The sequence below is a fragment of the Myotis daubentonii genome, chromosome 2 (assembly GCF_963259705.1).
Source record: "Myotis daubentonii chromosome 2, mMyoDau2.1, whole genome shotgun sequence".
Lineage (NCBI taxonomy): Eukaryota > Metazoa > Chordata > Mammalia > Chiroptera > Vespertilionidae > Myotis > Myotis daubentonii.
Genome location: NC_081841.1, coordinates 167,465,525 through 167,486,406, shown reverse-complemented (window position 1 = coordinate 167,486,406; position 20,882 = coordinate 167,465,525). Strand labels below are relative to the sequence as shown.

The 20,882-nt window shown below is 34.7% G+C and overlaps 1 non-coding gene and 1 pseudogene across 1 annotated transcript; one reads left to right on the top strand and one right to left on the bottom strand.

The window, feature by feature from the left end:
* Nucleotides 1-6,621: 6,621 nt before the first annotated feature.
* Nucleotides 6,622-6,727, top strand: LOC132229086 (U2 spliceosomal RNA; annotated as a pseudogene).
* An 11,490-nt stretch (nt 6,728-18,217) lies between these two features.
* Nucleotides 18,218-18,380, bottom strand: LOC132229063 (U1 spliceosomal RNA). The gene has a single exon (XR_009451630.1). It is a non-coding gene; the product is annotated as a U1 spliceosomal RNA (small nuclear RNA).
* Between the last annotated feature and the right edge of the window lie 2,502 nt (nt 18,381-20,882).

The window sequence follows — 20,882 nt, the reverse complement described above, 5'->3', positions numbered from 1 at the left end:
TAACTAGTATATTATATGGGTTTGTTCACACCGTATAAAAAAATAACTCAAACAGAATTAAAAGGTTGAATAGAAGTCCTGAGACAAAAAAAAAAAAAAATGCATAGAAGAAAACATAGGCACTAGATGTATGGATCTTGACCTATGAGGTTTTTTGTGAACTTGATCCCACAATTGCTATTTAAAAAATAATATAAACAATCTACTTTTTAAAATTTATCAATTATAGTTTGCATTTAATATTATTTTGTATTAGTTGCAGGTGGACAGCATAGAGGTTAGACAATCATAAAATTTACAATTTTGATTCCCACAAAACTGAAGACTGGATGTTGGTAGATAAGGATTTTCATCTCCTTTTAGTTCAGTTCTTAATGTGTCTAGCTGAATTCCAAGGCACTACCCATAAGAGTGTTTAGGTGTGTAAGTTAATTTGCTAAACGTTTCATATATAAAGAGGTGAAAATAGATGCTCAACGATATAGATTCAAAATCATTTTACCTTAAAATATTAAGGAATTGCTTCATTGTCTCCATGACTCTATGGTTGTGAATAAAACATCTTCTGTTGGTTTGACTTACTGCATTGCAGCTACATTTTTGGGTGTTATATACAGATATTTCTGTTACTGTGTCCTAGCCCTCAGTACCACTGCCACAGAAAATTTTGGTATTTACTTTTCAACTTTGACTTTCTGAAATGTAGAAAGCAGAAAGTTGGCTTTGTTTTTCTTTTAAATCATTGCTGCTCCACATTTCGTTAAACTTTTTAATTTACCCTACATTGGAGAGGAAATAGTAAAAGCATCGACTTCAATTTTCTTCAAGTGTGCAATCTTCTAAATCAGAGCCTAAATGGCAAACACAATATTTACAGGTCTTTTCTGCAGCCATAATTTTAAATGTAAATTAATCCGTGCAAATTAATCTGAAATTAGATGCAATTGTTCAAAATTTGGAGGGTGGAAATAAAGAGGTAATCTTTCAATTGCAGCAAAAAAAGTTAATTTGCCAAACCTTTTATTCTAGATGTTTCATAACAATAATTATTTCCTAGGGCTCCAAGGAACAAAACATAATAACAACAATATTTAAGAATTATGCGAGCTTATTTTATTAATAATTCATTAGTACAACAAATAGATATATTCAATAAAAATAAAATTCAATGTCCCTTTTTTGGTCCACTTTCACTCATTAAAATTCAATTTCTGCTTTTCTTTAGATCCTGCAAATGTCAGGGGTAAATCTTAATGACCCTCACTGTTAGGGATTCTCTATAAATTAAGTCATATTCACCCTTCCATTTTAACATGATCACCTCTATTGTCTGTCCACTCAAAGCAAGGTTCTAAATCTTATTCTACCTTACCTAATTACATATATAGAATATAACTTATATATACTTGTGTTTTTTCCCAAAATGGTGCTACAAATGATGTTTTATCAAATCTCAAAGAGTTGAACCCAGACAGTGTGGCTCAGTGGTTGAACATGGATCTATGAACCAGGAGGTCACTGTTCAATTCCCGGTCATTGAACATGCTCTGGTTGTGGGCTCAATCCCCAGTAGGTGGTGTGCAGGAGGCAGTCCATCAATGATTCCCTCTCATTGTTGATGTTTCTATCTCTCTCTCCCTCTCCCTTCCTCTCTGAAATCAATAAAAATAATATATTTTAAAAAAATCTGTGATAAGCAGCTCTTGAATAGTTAGAAATAGGAAAAATATCCTTAATATGACAAATAGCATTTACAAAACATTGAGAAATCATGTTTACTGGAGATTTATTGAAAACATTCCTTGCTCAATACAAGATCAGAATGCCAATTATAGTCACTTTAATTCAACATTGTATTGGTGGATTGAAATAGTCATTAAACCATGAAAATAAAATAAAATTTATAACGTTTAGGAAGGGCGATATAAAGTTATCACTATTTTAAGCAAAATGTTTTATACTAGTAAAATCCAAAACTAGTTATAAATAAATTAGTAAGTTAATAAGTGAGATTTGTAAGTTTGCCGATATATAAGGTCAACATAAGCATCGTTGTATGTTTATATACTTTAGTTGGAAAATAGCGTTTTAAAAAGAGATAATTTAAACTAATATATATATATATATATATATATATATATATATATATATATCTTTATTGTTGAAAGTATTACATATGTCTCCTTTTCCCCACATTGACCTCTCTCTCCCCAGCTGCTCTAACCCCCAGCACATGCCCTCAAACCCCACTGTCTGTGTCCATTGATTATGCTTATATGCATGCACATCAGTGCTTCAGGTTGATCTCTTACCCCCCACCTCCCCTGCCTTCCTTCCAAGGTTTGACAGTCTGTTCAATGTTTCTGTGTTTCTGGATCTATTTTTGTTCATCAGTTTACTTTGTTAATTATATTCCACAAATGAGTGAGATCATGTGATACTTATTCTTCTCTGATTGACTTATTTCGCTTAGCATAATGCTCTCCAGATCCATCCATGCTGTTTCGAGTGGTAAGAGTTCTTTCTTTTTTACAGCAGCATAGTATTCCATCGTGTAGATGTACCACAGTTTTCTAATCCATTCATCTACTGATGGGCACTTAGGCTGTTTCCAAATCTTAGCTATTGTTAATTGTGCTGCTATGAACACAGGGGTGCATATACCCTTTTTGATTTCTGTTTCTGAGTCCTATGGATATATTCCTAGAAATGAGATTACTAGGTCATATGGGAGTTCCATTTTTAATTTTTTGAGGAAACTCCATACTGTTTTCCACAGTGCCTGCTCCAGTCTGCATTCCCACCAACAGTGCGTGAGGGTTCCTTTTTCTCCACACCTTCACCAGCACTTGTAGTTTATTGATTTATTGATGATAGCCATTCTGATGGGTGTGAGATGGTACCTCATTGTTGTTTTGATTTGCACATCTTGGATGATTAGTGACTTTGAGCCCATTTTCATGTCTCTTGACCTTTTTTATGTCCACTTTCCAGAAGTGTTCATATAAGTCCTTTGCCCATTTTTTAAATTGGATTGTTTATCTTCCTTTTGTTAAGTTGTATGAGTTCCCTATAAATTTTGGAGATTAAACCCTTTTCATATGTCCCATTGGCAAATATTTTCTCCCACACAGTGGGCTTTCTTGTTATTTTGTTGATTCTTTTTTCTGTGTAGAAGCTTAAAACATATTTTTAACAAACTATCAGATAGGGTAAGAAATCTTCCCCTCTAAACTTCTTTAGTTCTTATGGCTGGACTATTAGTAAAATTTATGCAAGACTAGATTAACAGGTGAAAATCCAATTTAAGACATGCTCATGGGAGAATCATAATAAAATGCTCAGATTATAAAATGAGACTCAAAGAAATGAACAAACCACGTACCTTTTTATAATGATAGACCAAAAAAACACAAAAAACCCAGCACATTTGTGAGAAATGAACAGAACAAAGGAAGTTAGTGCTTTGGATATTTATTAATAAGGAATTCAAACACAACAGCAAATGAGATAAGAGGCAATAAAATTTTGGTGGTAAATGCACAATGCAATACACAAATGATGTATCATAGAATTGTACACGTCAATTATATAATTTGATTAACCAATGTTACCCCAATAAATTTTTTAAAAGAAAAAGTTTGAATACAAAGACCTTTTCACTCTGAGTTGTTTAACTCTAGTGGTAAAGGGGTTTCTCTAAGCATGGGGAGGAAACTTTCCACATGGCAGATTTATTAGTTACATTTAAGAAAATAGGGAAGGTCAAGTGCTCTTCAGGCACTGGCTGCTGGTCAACAGACTTTAACAAAGTATCCCAAAATATGTCATTGTGAGATAAGTTGAGGTAGCCTACCTTGGATCCCAATAATATCAACTATATAATGTTAAATCTAACAAAAGATCTACAAAACATCTAATTAGAAAACTATAATCCATTACTGAGAGACATTTTAATAGACCTAAATAAATGATTATATATATTGTCCATGCTTCAGAAGACTCATGAACATATGTTAGGTTGTTCTAAAGATTTAATGTCATTCAAAAAAAGATCCCAACTTTATTTTTTTATATCTGGAAATTAACAATCTATTTATAGAGTTCATGTGGAGATGTTAAAGGCCACTTATAGGCAAGGTTTCTTGAAAAAGTAAAATAAAACACCATCAAGTGTCAATTAAATAAGGTTACAGTACTAAACGTCATATGATGTTGGTGTAAGAATGTGCATATAGATCCATGGGTGAAAATAGAGTCCACATCTACATATGTGTGAATACTTCATTTATAAAAAAATGAAACTCTTGGGAAAAGACAGTTTTCTAAATAAATGGTGCTGAGCTAATTGGAAAACATGTTAAAATTATAATTATTGGGTGACTATCTCTTTTCTGCATACAAAGTGGTCAATTGAGATCTATTTGTAAAAGATAATGGAATACCATGCAGCTGTAAAAAGGAAGAATCTCTTACCCTTTGAGACAGAATGAAGGGACCTGGAGATTATTATGCTAAGTGAAATAAGCCAATCAGAGAAAGATAAATACCACATCATCTCACTTACTTGTGGAACCTAATGAACAAAATAAATTGACAAATAAAATAGTTCTAGAGTCATGGAGACATGGAACAGACTGAGGAATCTCAGAGGGAGGAGGGGGCAGGAAGAGATTAACAAAGAACTTATATGCATATATGTATAACACATGGACTCAGACAATAGGGAAGTGAAGGACTGGGGTGGGGTGGGAACTGGGTGGAGGGAGGCAATGGGCAGAAAAAGGGGGATGTCTGTAATATTCTCAATAATAAAGATAAATCTAAAAAGATAAATGTGAAAAATAAAAATGAAATTAAATACATACATATCTTAGAATTTACAAATCAAAAGAATATTTTTAAACTAAAGGAACATTTCTAAATGTAACCTTAACATTGGAAACTTAAAAAGAAACCATTAAGAGAGTGAAATCACAGAACACAGTTAGAGGTTGTTTGCAAAAATATAGCTGAGAAATAATTCCTCAAGTTAGACAAAAAATACACTCAACTGAAAATTTGAACAATTCAGAGAAAATGCTCAAATGACCAAATTGACCCAACCTTATTAATAACCAGTGATTTGCAAATTAAGTCCACAGTAAACCATTTACATACTCAAAAGAATGGTTAGAACAAAGATTTATGACGCTTAATTCACTGGTGGTAATGTAAGCTGGTTCAGAATCTATAAATTTATCCCCTAAAATATTTTATCATCAATGTGTTGTGATAACCATAGTAGATATGTGTATTTTTAATTTAAAGTGCTTATCTTATTTAACTTTAGGAAGCCAGATGAAAAAATAGAATAATAAATCTAATTCTGGGTTAATTTTATTTCTTACTAGAGGCCCAGTACACAACTTCATGCACAGGTGGGGTCCCTCAGCCTGGCCGGCGATGGAGGCCGGCGCGGGGGAGGGACTGTGGGTGGTTGGCCAGCTGCGGGCGGTTGGCTGTGGGAGTGCACTGACCACCAGGGGGCAGCTCCTGTGCTGAGCGTCTGTCCCTTGGTGGTCAGTGTGTCATCATAGCAACCGGTCGACCAGTCATTTGGTCAACTGGTGGTAACAATCACTTAGGCTTTTATATAGTATATAGATGCTAGTAAACAAAGCTCATGTGCAAGAAAAAAATATAAAACATGGTACATGAAAGCCTCTCTCTTTAAAACTAACATGATTTAACGTATTAAGTAGCAATCTCATATACAGCTCAGACATTTTAATATGTATTACTGGAGAGCAGTAGTTGCAATGCATTTTATTGTGTTTCAGAATTAAAGAGAGTTTTATCATTAAACATACAGATATACTCTGACAGATTCAATTAACAAAGCTGTAAGACAGTCTGTAAAATCCAGTTGGGAGACTAATCTTTCAATTGTTTAAACAATATCTCCCAGTGGGGATGTTTTTTAAAGGTGTTTTCATTGCTGATTTGATAAGAGAGTGATGTATACATAATGACCTAGACAAGAAAGGGTATTCAGACTGACATTTGGAATCCTTCTCTATTCCTTCTAAATATTTCTTAGCTGGAGCATACTTTTGATTTCAAGCATTCATGAAGCAATTAAATAATTATTAACTACTGCATTTCTTTAAGATCATCACAGTTAACTTCTGTGATTTTAAAGATGATATCCTTAAGAACAATCAGGAAAGAATATCATATTTCTTCTAAATTTAAGTCTGTTCCCCTGAGTTTATGTGATTCTGAGGAACTCTCATTTGTATTTTTAGAATAAATATAGGAGGTTGCTAAAAATTTAAAAGAAGTGAACTTTGATCTTATCTGTTCACTTTGCAGATAACGATAGTGGTCTGTTAAGTGAAACGTATAAAATAAAATGAGAGAAGGACTAATTACTATTTTTTTTGGTTCAAGTGTTCAGACATTAAGTTATACAGTGTCTAGTATATAAAAAGTGCTTATTAAAATGTTAGATGAATATTAAGGCACCAATATAACAAAAATACTTTATAGTGTAATTTAAATTAGTAATTTTATGTTTCTGTGAAACATTTTTAAAAATTAAATTGTTATTTTATTATCTTTATTGTTGAAAGTAATATCGCTTCTCGGCCTTTTGGCTAAGATCAAGTGTAGTATCTGTTCTTTTCAGTTTAATATTGTTGAAAGTATTACAGAAGTCCTCCTTTTTCCCCATTAACCTCTTCCAGCCTGCTTCCATCCCCCGCCAGGCCCTCACTACCCCATTGTCTGTGTCCACGGGTTATGCATATATGCATGCAAGTTCATTGGTTGACCTCTTCCCACCCACCCTCCCCTGCCTTCCCTCTGAGGCTCAACAGTCTGTTCATGCTTTTATGTCTCTGGCTCTGTTTTTGATCATCAGTGTATTTGGTTCATTAGATTCCACATATGAGTGAGATCATGTGATACTTATCTTTCTCTGACTGACTTATTTAGCTCAGCATAATACTCTCTAGGTCTACCCATGCTGTTGCAAATGGTAAGAGATCTTTCTTTTTTATTGCTGCATAGTATTCCATTGTGTAAATGTACCAAGGTTTTTTATCCACTCATCTGCTGATGGGCACTTAGGCTGTTTCCAAATCTTAGCTATTGAAACTTGTGCTGCTATGAACATAGAGATGTATATAGTCTTTCTGATGAGTGTTTCAGGTTTCTTAGGGTATATTACTAGAAGTGGGATCACTAGGTCAAATGACAGTTCCATTTTTAATTTTTTGAGGAAACTCCATACTGTTTTCCACAGTGCACCAGTCTGCATTCCCACCAGCAGTGTACTAGGGTTCCCTTTTCTCCACAACCTCCCATAAAATAAACTACTAGATTTAATAAATGAATTCAGAAAAGTAGCAGGATACAAAATCAACACCCAAAATCCATAGCATTTTTATACATCAATAGTGAACTCTCAGAAAGAGAAAATTAAAAAAAAAAAATTCCATTTAGCATTGCAATAAAAAAAATTAAGTTACTTAGGAATAAACTTAACCAAGAAGGTAAAAGACCTGTACTCTGAAAACTACAAGACATTGAAAAAAGAGATAGAGAAAGATATAAATAAGTGGGGGAATATACCATGTTCATGGGTTGGTAGAATCAACATCATTAAAATGTCTGTATTACCCAAAGCAATCTACACAATGAATAGTTATTTTAAATTGTCTAAATCAAGTGTACATGAAGGTTGTTTTATTTTAGTTATTTAATCATTACTGATTTTTTTTGTTGAATTATGTTTTTTTGCTTTAATAATTATTGGCACAGATGTAACGATAAATTTACAATTCTACTTTTAGTATACAAATTCAACTACTGTTCTTCCTTGTTATGAATACTTACCAATATCATTAAATAGTTAGTAATGGTTCCTGAAAATAAATTTAGATATTTTCATAAAAATTACTGAGTTCAACTGGCAATTTGTATATATTATTCCCTTCTCCTTTTTACCCATCCCCTCAACCTCCTCCCATCTGACAACCATTAATGTATTCCCTGTATCTATGAGTTTGTTTTGCTTTGCTAATTTATTTATTTGGTCTTTTTTTTTTTTAGATTCCGCATACATTTTAAATCATATTTGCCTCTCTCAGTCTTATTGCACTTAACATTATACCCTCTAGGTCCATCCTTATCACACATGGCAAGATTTCATTCTTTTTTATGGCTGAATAATATTCCACTGGATATGTGTACCACATCTTCTTTATCCATTTGTTTAATGATGGACACTTAGGTTGCTTCCAAATCTTGACTATTGTATATAATGCTGCAATAAATTAATGTCTTTTCAAATTAGTGTTTTGGATTTCTTCAGATAAATACCCAGAAGTAGAATTGCTGGCTTATACGGTTCAATTTTTAATATTTGAGGAAGTACCATACTGTTTTCCATAGTGGCTGCACCAATTTACCTTCCCACCAACAGTGTATGAGAATTCTCTTCACTTTATATCCTGGCCAACACTTGTTTAATGATTTATTGATGATAGCTATTCCGATAGGTGTGAGGTGATATGTCATTATAGGTGCCATTTGCATTTCCCTGATTAAGTGATGTTGAGAACCTTTCTTTTTATGTACTTGCTGGCCATTTGTATGTCTTCTTTGGAAAAATACTGACTCAGTTCCTCTGCTTAATTTTTTTAATGGGATTGTTTTTTCTTTTTGGTGTTAAGTAATATGAGTTCCTTATATACATTTTATGTAATAGACTTATCAGGGTGACCACTTCTTAAGTTATATAAATGTCTAATCACTATGTTGTACACCTGAAAGTAATATAATATTGTATGTCAACTGCAATTTTTAAAAAAATTAAAAAATACTAAGTTCAACCATTAATTTCAAATGTAATATATAGTTTGTGATTTATAAAATACAATATATAATTTATGACTTAACAAAATCTAAGATTCAGGAATCTAGTAATGCAAATCAGCTGTTTTTAAAGAACAGAAATTTAAGAGGAAAAAATAGCATTTTTCTTTCACATTATAAGTGTTCTCATTTTAATCACTTTCTAAACATCTGCTGACTGCCTCAATACCCTTTATAGTACCTTTCATATAGACAGGCTTTATATGTGTGTGTTTAATAAATCTATAACTTATAATGTTTGCAGCATTTAAAAAGTATTAAAAAAAAGAAGGTGTGGGATTTAGCATGAAATCTATACTCAAGCTTAGGCCACAGTGGTTAATCAAAGGTAGCAATTAGTTTTCTAGATGAACTAAAACCTCCTAGTTTGGGTGTTAGTGGTTGATAGAGTGAAAACATTATAAGGTAATCACTTGGGCAGTAAAGCCTGGACAGGCATTTACCATATGGGCATATTGCAAATAATTTGCCAAAAGTTGTCTTGCAAATGCTTAAATATATGAGTCTGTTAAAGAATTGGGATGGAAGAAATTTGAGTCTCTGCTTTCCCTGTGAAAAGAAGAAAGTCACAATCATCCTTGAAGTTGTCCCAAATTTATATGGCTAAAGGCAGTTGCTCTGAGGATCCTCATTCATTCAATTGACTTTCTTTCTCCTCTAAGTTGATTTGTTAGCTACTGAATTTATTTATAGTTCCAGAACTCAAGGAAAATGCTTGTTTGACACTTAATAAGTCCTAATTTGTTATTTGGTAACAATTTTGTGTAAAATTGCTAGTTGCCTTCCTATTTTCACTCTGGCAAGTATGATACTATTAGGGTTTATTTCACTTTGAAAAAGAAAATAGACTGATCATTTCAGAGATGTTGACTAGATTTTTGGAAACCTCTGAAAAACATAGAGGAATATGAATTATTTAGTGCATAGTGCTAAACTGGCACACACATATATAATGTGTTTATCACTTTAAAATTAATTATTTTTTAGGCATGCTAGTCACAAATTCATATTAAAGAACGGAGCTGTTTAACAGAGTGCTGATACTTTATTTTTTGAAAAATCTAATTTGAATTAGTTTACAAGTAAAAATAAATGATTATATATTGTTTTCTTAAATATTGCAAATATACCAAATCCATCCCTGTAATAAATAACAAGGAAAAAGTAATGAAATAATAAATTATTTCATTATACAAAATAACATAATTGACATCATTTTCATTTGTAAAAATATATCAGCACTTTGTCCTAATTTGTCTAATATTAGAAAAGAAAGCTTTATATATATATATATTTAATTGATTTCAGAGAGAAAGAGAGAGATAGAAAACTCAATGATGAGAGAATCATTCATTAGGCTGCATCCTGCACTACCCCTACTGAAGATGGAGCCCGCAACCTATGACCTCCTGGTTCATAGATTGATGCTCAACCACTGAGCCATGCCAGCCAGACAAAAAGAAAGCTATTTAAAAGAGAAATTGTATAATAATTTAACTTTGTAGGCTTGGTGTTTGATGAGTTAATTGACATGCCCATATCTGATGAAAATAATTCACATATAGTATACTATTCTTCCTCTAATCCTATCTACTAAAAGGGTAATATGCAAATTGACCATCACTGCAACATACCAGATGGCCACCCACAAGTGGTCAAAGATGGCCGCCCCCATGTGGACACAAGATGGCCACCACAAGATGGCCATCAGGGGACGGAAGTTGTGGCTGATCAGGCCAGCAGGGGAGGGCAGTGGGGGGGGGGGGGGGCAGGCCTACAGGGGAGAGCAGTTAGGGACAACCAGGCTGGCAGTGGAGGGCAGTTAGGGGTGACTAGGCTGGCAGGGGAGGGCAGTTAGGGGCAATTAGGCCGGCCGGGGAGCAGTTCGGTGTTGATCAGGCTGGCAGGCAGAAGCGAATTAGGGGCAATCAGGCAGACAGGCACGCGAGTGGTTGGGAGCCAGCAGTCCGGGATTGTGATTCCAATCAGGCCTAAATGGGCAATTGGACATCCCGCAAGGGGTCCCAGATTGGAGAGGGTGAGGCTGGGCTAAAGGATACACAATAACCCCCATGCATGAATTTCATGCACTGGGCCTCTAGTCTACACTAATAAAAGACAAATATGTTAATTGACCATACCTTTGCTACACCTCAAGTCACGCCCACCAGCTAATAAGAGCAACTATATGCAAATTAACCCAACCAAGATGGCGGCTGGCAGCCACAGAGCTGGAGCAAGCAGGAGGCTTGGTTGCCCGGGCAATGGAGGTAGTCAAGCTTCCTGCCTGCTCTGAGCTGGCTGTGGCCTTCACAAAAGGCAACAAAGTTTCAATTATAGAAGCTAAAAAAACCCATAGATACCTGTTTCCAGCCAGCCTCCACTAGGAGCATGGGTGGCTGGGGGCCATGGCCAGCCTGCAAACAGCCATCAGCCCCTCATCCAGGCTGGCCAGACACTCCTATATAATAAAAGGGTAATATGCAAATTGACCCTAACAGCAGAACGACTGGGAATGACTGGTCACTATGGCACACACTGACCACCAGGGGGCAGATGCTCAATGCAGGAGCTGCCCCCTGGTGGTCAGTGCGCTCCCACAGGAGCTCTGCTCAGCTACAAGCCAGACTGACGGCTGCCAGTACAGCAGTGGTGGTGAGAGCCTCTCCTGCCTCCTCAGCAGTGCTATGGATGTCCGACTACAGCTTAGGCCTTCTCTCTGCTGGCAAGTGGACATCCCCCAAGGGTTCCGGGGCTGCCAAAAGGATGTCTGGCTGACAGCTTGGGCCCAATCCCCGAGGGAGTGGGCCTAAGCCAGCAGGTGGTCATCTCCTGAAGGGTCCCAGACTGTGAGAGGGCACAGGCTGGGCTGAGGGACCCCCCCCCCCCCGAGTGCACGAATTTTTGTGCACTGGGCCTCTAGGATTTTTATAAAACCATTTAAATAAGCATTAATATTACATGACTAAAACATCATTTATTTATTAAAGATAACTGGGAGGTACATTTTACAATATGATAGTTGACATCTTCTTTGTTTATTATAAAACTAGAGGCTCAGTGCACGAAATTCATGCACTTGGGTGTGGGGGGGGGGTGGTCCCTCAGCTTGGCCGGCACCCTCTTACAGTCCAGGAGCCCTCAAGAGGTGTCCGACTGATGGCTTAGCAATGTCACAAAGGCAGAGGTGCTCCTGCCACCGCCACTGCACTCGCCAACTGTGAGCCTGGCTTCTGGCTCATTCGTTGAGCATCTGCTCCCTGGTGGTCAGTGCATGTCATAGCAACTGGTTAACCATCTACCCCCTGATAGTCAGTGCACGTCATAGCGAGCATTGAACAACCTTAGCATATCATTAGCATATTATGGTTTGATTGGTTAAACAGAAAACCAGACAGCATATTAGACTTTTATTATATAGGATGTTTTATTTCTCAAATGACAAATTATTGAAAAACCAATTATTGAAATTTTCAAAAAAAATATTTTCATATTAAATAACTTGTATTTCTACCTTCTTCTTTTGTAGAATAATGTTATTTATCAATGGCCATTCAGTGAGTTATCCTGGCCACATTAACCTCATTTCTAGTCCAGGAACATAGGAAGAAGACTATAACACTAACTCCATGGGTCACATCAGAGGTAAGTTCTAAGGCTTAACTAACATATGTTACATTTTTAAGACCAAGAATACAAACTTTTATAGAAAAGAGTAGGTACAGGGGCCTTGAAGTGACCTGTGTAAATGTGGGATCCTGAAGCTTACAGTGTATTAGCCTTATGGGATAGGTCTTAAGCTTTATTAGCCTCATGGTATTAGCCTCCTACTATGGATCTTTGCTAGTTGATTGGATCTGCATGGAAGTAAATCCACAGCTAAGTATCTCACATTCTTTAAGGCTCTGTTCCATTGTCACAGTTTCAACAACGTCTACACTATCTTATCATATCCTCCAGCACTCCTGGATCCACTTTAAATCTCTCTTTTCCTTTGTGCCAGGTTGCATATCTTCTAACATACTGCATAATTATATTAGTCATTATGTTGTTTATTTAACCCAGTAGAAATTAAGGTCTATAAGGGCAGAGATTTTCCATTATTTGGTTTATTGATGATTTTCAAATTCTTAGATCATTATCTGGCACATGGTATACACAATAAAAAATAGTTAATTAAAGGAATAAAGAGGTAGTCTTTTCACCAATGATTTCTCCATACTGTGCCCATTATTAATTCTCTAAAAACATGTTAGTTTGATAACTTCTTTCAAAATTTTTAAAATTGTTTACCATGAATGGTTTCCTGCTGAAGTTAAACATCAAATTCTTAATATGACCTACACACCCTTTCTAATCTGATTCAGTGCTCTCTCCAATTTCCTTCCAAGTCATCTTCTAAAAATCTCAACACAGTATTACTCCCAAACTGCATTTCCGCCTCATTCAAATGCTCACTTTATTTTCTGCTTCACATTCTCTCCCCATAACCAAACATGTCAAACTCAAAGGCTAACATGGGCCAAATAAACGAGGCATGTGGCCTGCAGGCCTCAAGTTTGGCATGCTTGGTCTACAATCTTTCCCTCCTGCTCTCTTTAATCACACACACACACACACACACACACACACACACACACACACACACACACAGAATCTTCTTTACTAGATTGTAAGCTGCTTGAAGGGAAATAAAATTATCTTCATAATTATAAATTTAGTATAGTGACTGGAAATGGTATATATTAAACTAGTATTTGGTGAATACATTAAGTTAACCTATTATCTAACTGGAAGTTCCTATGTGAAGATCTTTCAATAGCATATAAAAACATTTTAAAAAGGTTTGCATCAAAAATACCTGAAATTACAATTTTCACTAAAGAAATATAAGCTGTATTATAAATAAAAAATACCAAAAATTATGAAAAAGTTTCAATCTTCCTATCTTCTTCATTAAGTATGTAATGAAAACCCTCCATCTTTCTTCTTAAATCATTTTCTATTAAGAGTGTGCAGACCCCAGGCCTCCAGGTGATTGGAAACTGATATTCAATACAACATTTTCTGAATCTAGACTTCCTTGCACCCACATAGTCTTTGAGATCAGCATTACTCACACATTGTCTATTGAACATTGTGTGTACCATAAAAACATCCTAGCCTTAACCTTGGGAAGCTTCCCCGTGGGAAGAATGGATAAAGGTTCTAATCCTTATATTCTCTTGTTAGACATCATGTTCTATATATTTTTTTTCTTTCAAAATAAATTCACCTTGTTATATGACATTGATAAATTTCGCCCCAAGTCCTAGTTCATGTGGCACCAGCCTTGCATGACATTGGAACAATGGGAACTCAAACACATTGCTGGTGGGAATGTAAATGAGGAAAGCAATTTGTGGTGGAATTTTTCTGTATCTGCTAAAACTGAAGCTGTGCATACACTTTGAACAGCATGGCCCTTAGCTCTGTACCTAGAGAAATGGTGTCAGATTCACAACATGAAAATCCATTGCATCAGTGTGTATGATAAAAAAAATATTCAAAATATTCTTTCAATGTTAAATCAATAAATATTCTGAGGTATAATCATACAGGTATGAAATAGATAATAAAGTTATCAATATAAATTACACAACCACGTAGAGTGGAAATGTTATAGAATAATATATAGAGTATGTATCATACAGCTTTTAGACATAAGGAAATATAAAATACAAAAATAACATTTTTTTCTCTAAGCTAAAAAATGAAAATTTACCTTAATTTGAAATTCTGTGTCCTTGATGAAGTATCAGTGAGGATTCCTTTTTTGCTCAGGAAGCAAAGCCTTAAAAAATCCATACACATCCTCTGCCTTTTTTTTCATTGGATTGTTTGGTGTTGAGTTGTGTGGGTTCTTTATATATTTTGGATAGTAACCCCTTGATGGAGCTGTTGTTTGCAAATATCTTCTTCCATTTGGCTGGCTGCCTTTTTTTTTTTTTTTTTTTTTTTTTTTTTTAGTGGCTTATTTTGCTGTGCAGAAGCTTTTTAGTTTCATATAGTCCCATTAATTTATCTGTGCCTTTATTTCCCTTGCCTTTGGGGTCAAATTTATAATATCTCTAAGACTAAGGTCCATAAGTTTAGTATCTATGTTTTCTTATATGTAATTTATTGTTTTAGGTCTTATATTTAGGTCTTTAGACCATTTTGTGTTAATTTTTGTACAAAAAGCAGTCTCATTTCTGTATGGTAATGGAAAATGATCTGAATTTGGGTGGTGGGCACACAATGCAATATGAAGATCATGTAACATAGAAAACTACATCTTATTAATCAGTCACCCAAATAATTTTTAAAAATCCAATACACTCACAGAGTGAGGTGTAGATGAAATATGTCATCTAAACTTGTCTGTTTGTTACCAGAAAATTTTTGCTAGAGTTAATTATAAGAGAAGCTGCTAACTAAGTGGATTTGATAAGCTGGGAACACAGATTTTCCTAACTATTTATGGCAATCATGCCTGTCACCTGAGAGCTTGGCAAATATAGAGGGGTTAATTTTGATTTCAACATTTTCTTTACCCATTAAATATAAACAATGTTTTTAGTTTAAACGCCTTTTTTAGCACATTTGTTATATCACAAATTGTTGAGAATAGTTAAGCAATTATTTAAAATCATTAAATGAATATTAATATTGGAGCATTTGCATTAGAGATATCAATAGTCATAATGAAATTGGAATTCCTAAATCAGTGTGTTATAAATAAAGAATGGAGAGAAAAATCAAGAAAGTAGATAATAGGACCTCAGTGAAAAATTGCTTAACATTTATTGTCAAAATAATTTAGACACCTACTCAAATTATTTAAAAATAAATACCATAAGGAATAATGAGTGTAATATAAAAATTAGAGTACAAGTAAGTAGAGGTAAACTAGCATTTATTTTCTGAAATGGGAAAAAAATTATAAATAGACCAAAACCAGTTTAAAAACAATTCATATCATTAATTCAATGAACACAGATTAACACAACTTTTGAGCTATTTTCCCTATGAGTTTATAAAGAAATAATTTCTTATGCTAAATGTTGTAAAATTTGTATTAAGTTAACATTATAATGCATTCTTGAGAATAATATACTTAATTTTAAAGCTTCTTGAAAAAAAAATTACTAAGTCTTTCCATAGCTTACAATTTTGTATATAGTTTAACTCAGTAATTCCTTTTTCCAGAATTTTGAAGAATTATCTTTGAAACTTAGGTATTAATATACACAGTTATGTTATCCCAGTTTTATCTTTAATAACAAAAATAAACACTGTGTTCATCTATGGTGAATTGATTAAATAAATTATGACACACTGTATGGATTACTATGCATGTATTAATGGTTTTATTTAAAATGTGTGATGAACTATGATTACAAATTATTACTTAGTAATAATTGCAAGGTCCAAAAATATTATATGTAGAATTATTCAAAATGTATATCCCTAAAATATGGGAAATAGGGACAGTAATTATTTTTGTGAAACTTGATTAGTGCCATCGATTTTTGTTTTCTGCATATTATCTATGGCAAACATGTATTTCCTTTACATCAGAATGAAACCAAAATCTAAAATAATACAAACATTATAGTTTAATGACTGCATATAATGAAAATGACTAGATTTTCAGATTTCACATTCTTATATCACACAGGTAAGAGTATGGCAAAGCTTTTCTTTAAAATAGTGTCAAGAAAGTGCATTCAATTAACTTAGATAGCCCACTGGAAAGTGAAAAGACTAGTAAAATTTCTAGAATAATATTACTATTTTTTTTTAATGAAAGAAACTAGAGGATCCATTTTTATTTTGTAACTAATTATACTGTATAACTTATAGTTGAAGCAAAAGCATAAATGATATTTTAGCAAATAAAATATTTTATGCTCTGTTTTAAGTTCCTATTGCTGCTATGAAATATTCACAAATTTGATAGCTTAAAAACATCACAAATGTAAAACTTGGGAGGGCAGAAGCCCCAAATGAGATTCATTGGGCTAAAATTAATTTATCATCAGGCCCATGTTCCTTCTGGAAGCTCCAAGATTGATTTCTTTCCTTTTCCAGCTTATAAAAGTTTTCCGAATTTCTTAATTTGTGGCTCCATGTTACTCTGATGTCTACTTCTGTTGTTTTTTTTTTCCTTTATCCCTTTTCTCCTGCTATCACATGGCTTTTCCTCTCTGCTTCCATTGCAACACAATATTCTCTCACTCTGACTGTTGCTTCCCTTTTGTAAGGCCCCTTATGATTATTTTAGGCTCATAATTCGCCCATATCAAAAATCTTTAACTTAATCCACCTGCAAGGCCTCTTTTGCCTTATAAGGTAACATATTCACAGGATTCAGGGATAAGGGTATGGCCATGTTTTGGGTGCCTATTTCAGCCTAACATATGCTCATTGAAGATTAATATTAATCTGGAAGATCAATTAAAATAGCTTTTTGTGGTCTAATATAATTTTTTTTCTCTTTGTTTGATACATGGGTAATTTCCAGTTAAATTTGTGACACTTTTAGAAGGTTAAATAAGTACATTGACTTTAGTGAATAGATTAGTTGAGAGACTAAATAGCTTTTATATATTTGACAAACTCAATGACATATCAGTGAAATATACACACAAATTATTACATGTAAGATAAATCAATAAGATACATAAAATTTATCTAGATATCATCTTCTTAAACATCATCTTGAGGATCTATAAATTTATGAGTCTAAATACATAACATTTGTACCAGTTAAATTTTATGATTAGTTAGAAAATTTTATTTATATTATTTTACTATTCAAAATACATTTACATTATTTAGTATTCAAACAAGTGTTCTTATAGTTAAGTAAAAAATGTGCTCTTGGAATCAATGAAATTAAAAGTCTAAGCAATTAATCAATCTCAGTGATTAACCACCTCTTTTCTAAATAAGTAGAGATTAGGTAATGTATTTTAGCATGCCTATCCTCTTTCAAATTTTGAAGACCAAGACATGAATAATTACAATTTGAAGTTTTTGTATATCAATCAGGGTAGAGAAGAGTTCGATTTTAAATGCCCAGAGCTGTCATAAATAGCCCAAATTAGTTGAAATGGCCATTGATTTCCTTATAAGTACATGTGTCCTTTAACCCTGGTCTAGTTATGAATCTAGTGATGTTAATTTACAGGGATGATGGATGGGCACTATAAAAATACATATATGTGATATTTTGCATATTTAAAATGATTTTTACTAATTTTTTAAGGGGAGAGTGTGAACGCAGTTCCCGACTACCACAAGTTATTCAGTTGAGTTTCCCAAATGTGGGGAAATCTCAGGGTCAGCACATCTGGAGTGCAATGGATTAGCCTTGCCCTGAGAAAGCCCCCTTCCTGACCATGGTATCTCCTCTGCCAGGTAAGTATTGATTTTCACTCTTTATATTCATAAAACGATCCCACATTTTAACTAATTGAAGATGTTTTACTTGAAATAATGTAGTCAATTACTAGTTTAAATAGTTGTATTACTAATTATTATGTAATTAAAATGTAAATAATGCTATGGTTGTAACTAATGAATGGAACCTGAAAACCAACTAGTCAGTTGATGAATTACATACCAATTTCTGTGCTTTTGGTAAAGTGGCTCATTTGCTTCAATATAACTAAACCTCAGATTAGATATATTTCTTGAATTATACCCTTTGTGTTGTATTTCACAGCTAGGGACAATGTTCCCAGCAACTTGTTCCTAAAGTATTCCCATTTTACAAAATGTGAAGTTGAGATAGATAAGTAGTGATTATGTATTTTTTAAGTAGGTTCAACTTACTTACTTCTAGGAAAATGTGAATAAAGGTTTATCAACTAATAAAAAATATATAGTTATTATAGAACTCATAGACAGGGATTAACTTTTAGCAAGTTACTCTTTATATATGTCTAGGTTTTTATTACCAAACTAGAGGCCCAATGCATTAAGATTCGTGCAAGAATAGGCCTTCCTTTCCCTGGCTGCCAGCACTGCCCTCTCTACGGCCCAGAGCCGCCTTCTGCCTTTGCACTGCCCAGAGGCCTGGGGCAGCTGGGGTGGGGCGGAACACCTGCAAGCATCCCAGTCCGGCCTCTGCCATCTTTGTCACATCAATTTACATATCCCCTCCTTATTGGCTGTGGGCGCAGCCATCTTTGTCATGAAGTGACTGTCAATTTGCATAATCTGTCTTTATTAGATAGGATATCCTGTGTAATAAAGAGGTAATATGCCAATTGACCATCACTCCAACACACCAGATGTTACCCCCATGTGGTCAAAGATGGTTGCCCCATGTGGACACAGGATGGCTGCTACAAGATGGCCAGCAGGGGAGGACAGTTGGGGGTGACCAGGCCAGCAGGGGAGGGCAGTTGGGGGCAATCAGGCAAGCAGAAGAGGGCAGTTGGGGGTGACCAGGCTGGCAGGGGAGGGAAGTTAGGGGTGACCAGGCCAGTTAGGGGCAATTGGGCTGGCAGGGGAGCAGTTTGGTGTTGATCAGGCTGGCAAGGGAGGACAGTTAGGGGCAATCGGGCCATCAGGGAAGCAGTTAGGTGTCGATCAGGCTGGCAGGGGAGTGGTTAGGGGTGATCAGGCTGGCAGGCAGAAGCAGTTAGGAGCAATCAGGCAGGCAGGCAGGTGAGTGGTTGGGAGCCAGCAGTCCTGGATTGTGAGAGGGATGTCCAACTGTCTGAAGGGCAGTCTGACATCTCTTGAAGGGTCCCAGATTGGAGAGGGTGTAGGCTGGGCTGAGGGACACCACCCCCATGCACGAATTTCATGCACTGGGCCTCTAGTATACATATGTTAACACATTGTATGCGGGAAACGTATTTATACGTTTTACGTTGACTGGTAGTAGAGCGCGGGACACATATTAATATGTTTTTTATAGACTAGCGGTAGAATGCAGGTAACGTATAAATACGTTTATTTTTATACTTCTTTATTGCTCTAAAGGGATGCTAACATGCAGATATACGAATTCCAAAGGACAAAATTTGGGTCTCTAACACATACAATGGTGAATTATGTATGTGCTTCCAGGTATAATGGTAATCAATCTATTCAACTGCAAAAATGGCCCGCACCACCTGTTGGCGCGAGATAAAAACTACCTGCAAACAATGTATTAAGATGAATTCTCTTAAAATTACTATAGTCTTTGTTGTTTGAAAGAACAGGGAATCGGGTAATGAGCTGCATAATATAGATACCATCTTTGTTTTATTTCTTTTGTCAAAGATTAACCATCATTATTTCTAATTAAGATAAATTTTAGCAATAGTATAACTATATAGTATAGAATATTTAAAATTTTAAAAATATGATGGTCATTGTCATAATAATACAAAAGAGTTAACATACAAAAATAACATTATTTCCAATATAACTCTGTGATCAATGTACCCTCTACTGGGGATTAATTAACCTTCCTTCTAACTGGCACATACTTTCTACTCATATGTTTATACCATCATACAAGGAGTGGGTTCTGGGGTTATTCCAACTCCTCAGAGCCACTCTACATATCTCCATTCTGATTCATTACAAGTTAACCCAGTCTTGATTTTTGAAATTTGTGTCAGCAGTAATATTTGTTGCTGGACATGCAATGGTAAATGATGCTGATGGGATTCAGAATTATCCTGCTATATCAGTTAAAGTTTACAATTTAACACCATAAATACACTCAACCCTAAAGCAATACTAGAGTGGAAAGGAATAGAACATTAAAAAGGGGTTTATTCTTAATCCCTAAAATTTTAATAAATAAATTGGGTTTAAAAATGCATACTCAGTATTAATGTCATGCTTGAGTTATGCATTGCAATCTATTTTGACTCATTTTAGAGTCTCTCTCTCTCTCTCTCTCTCTGTCTCTCTCTCTC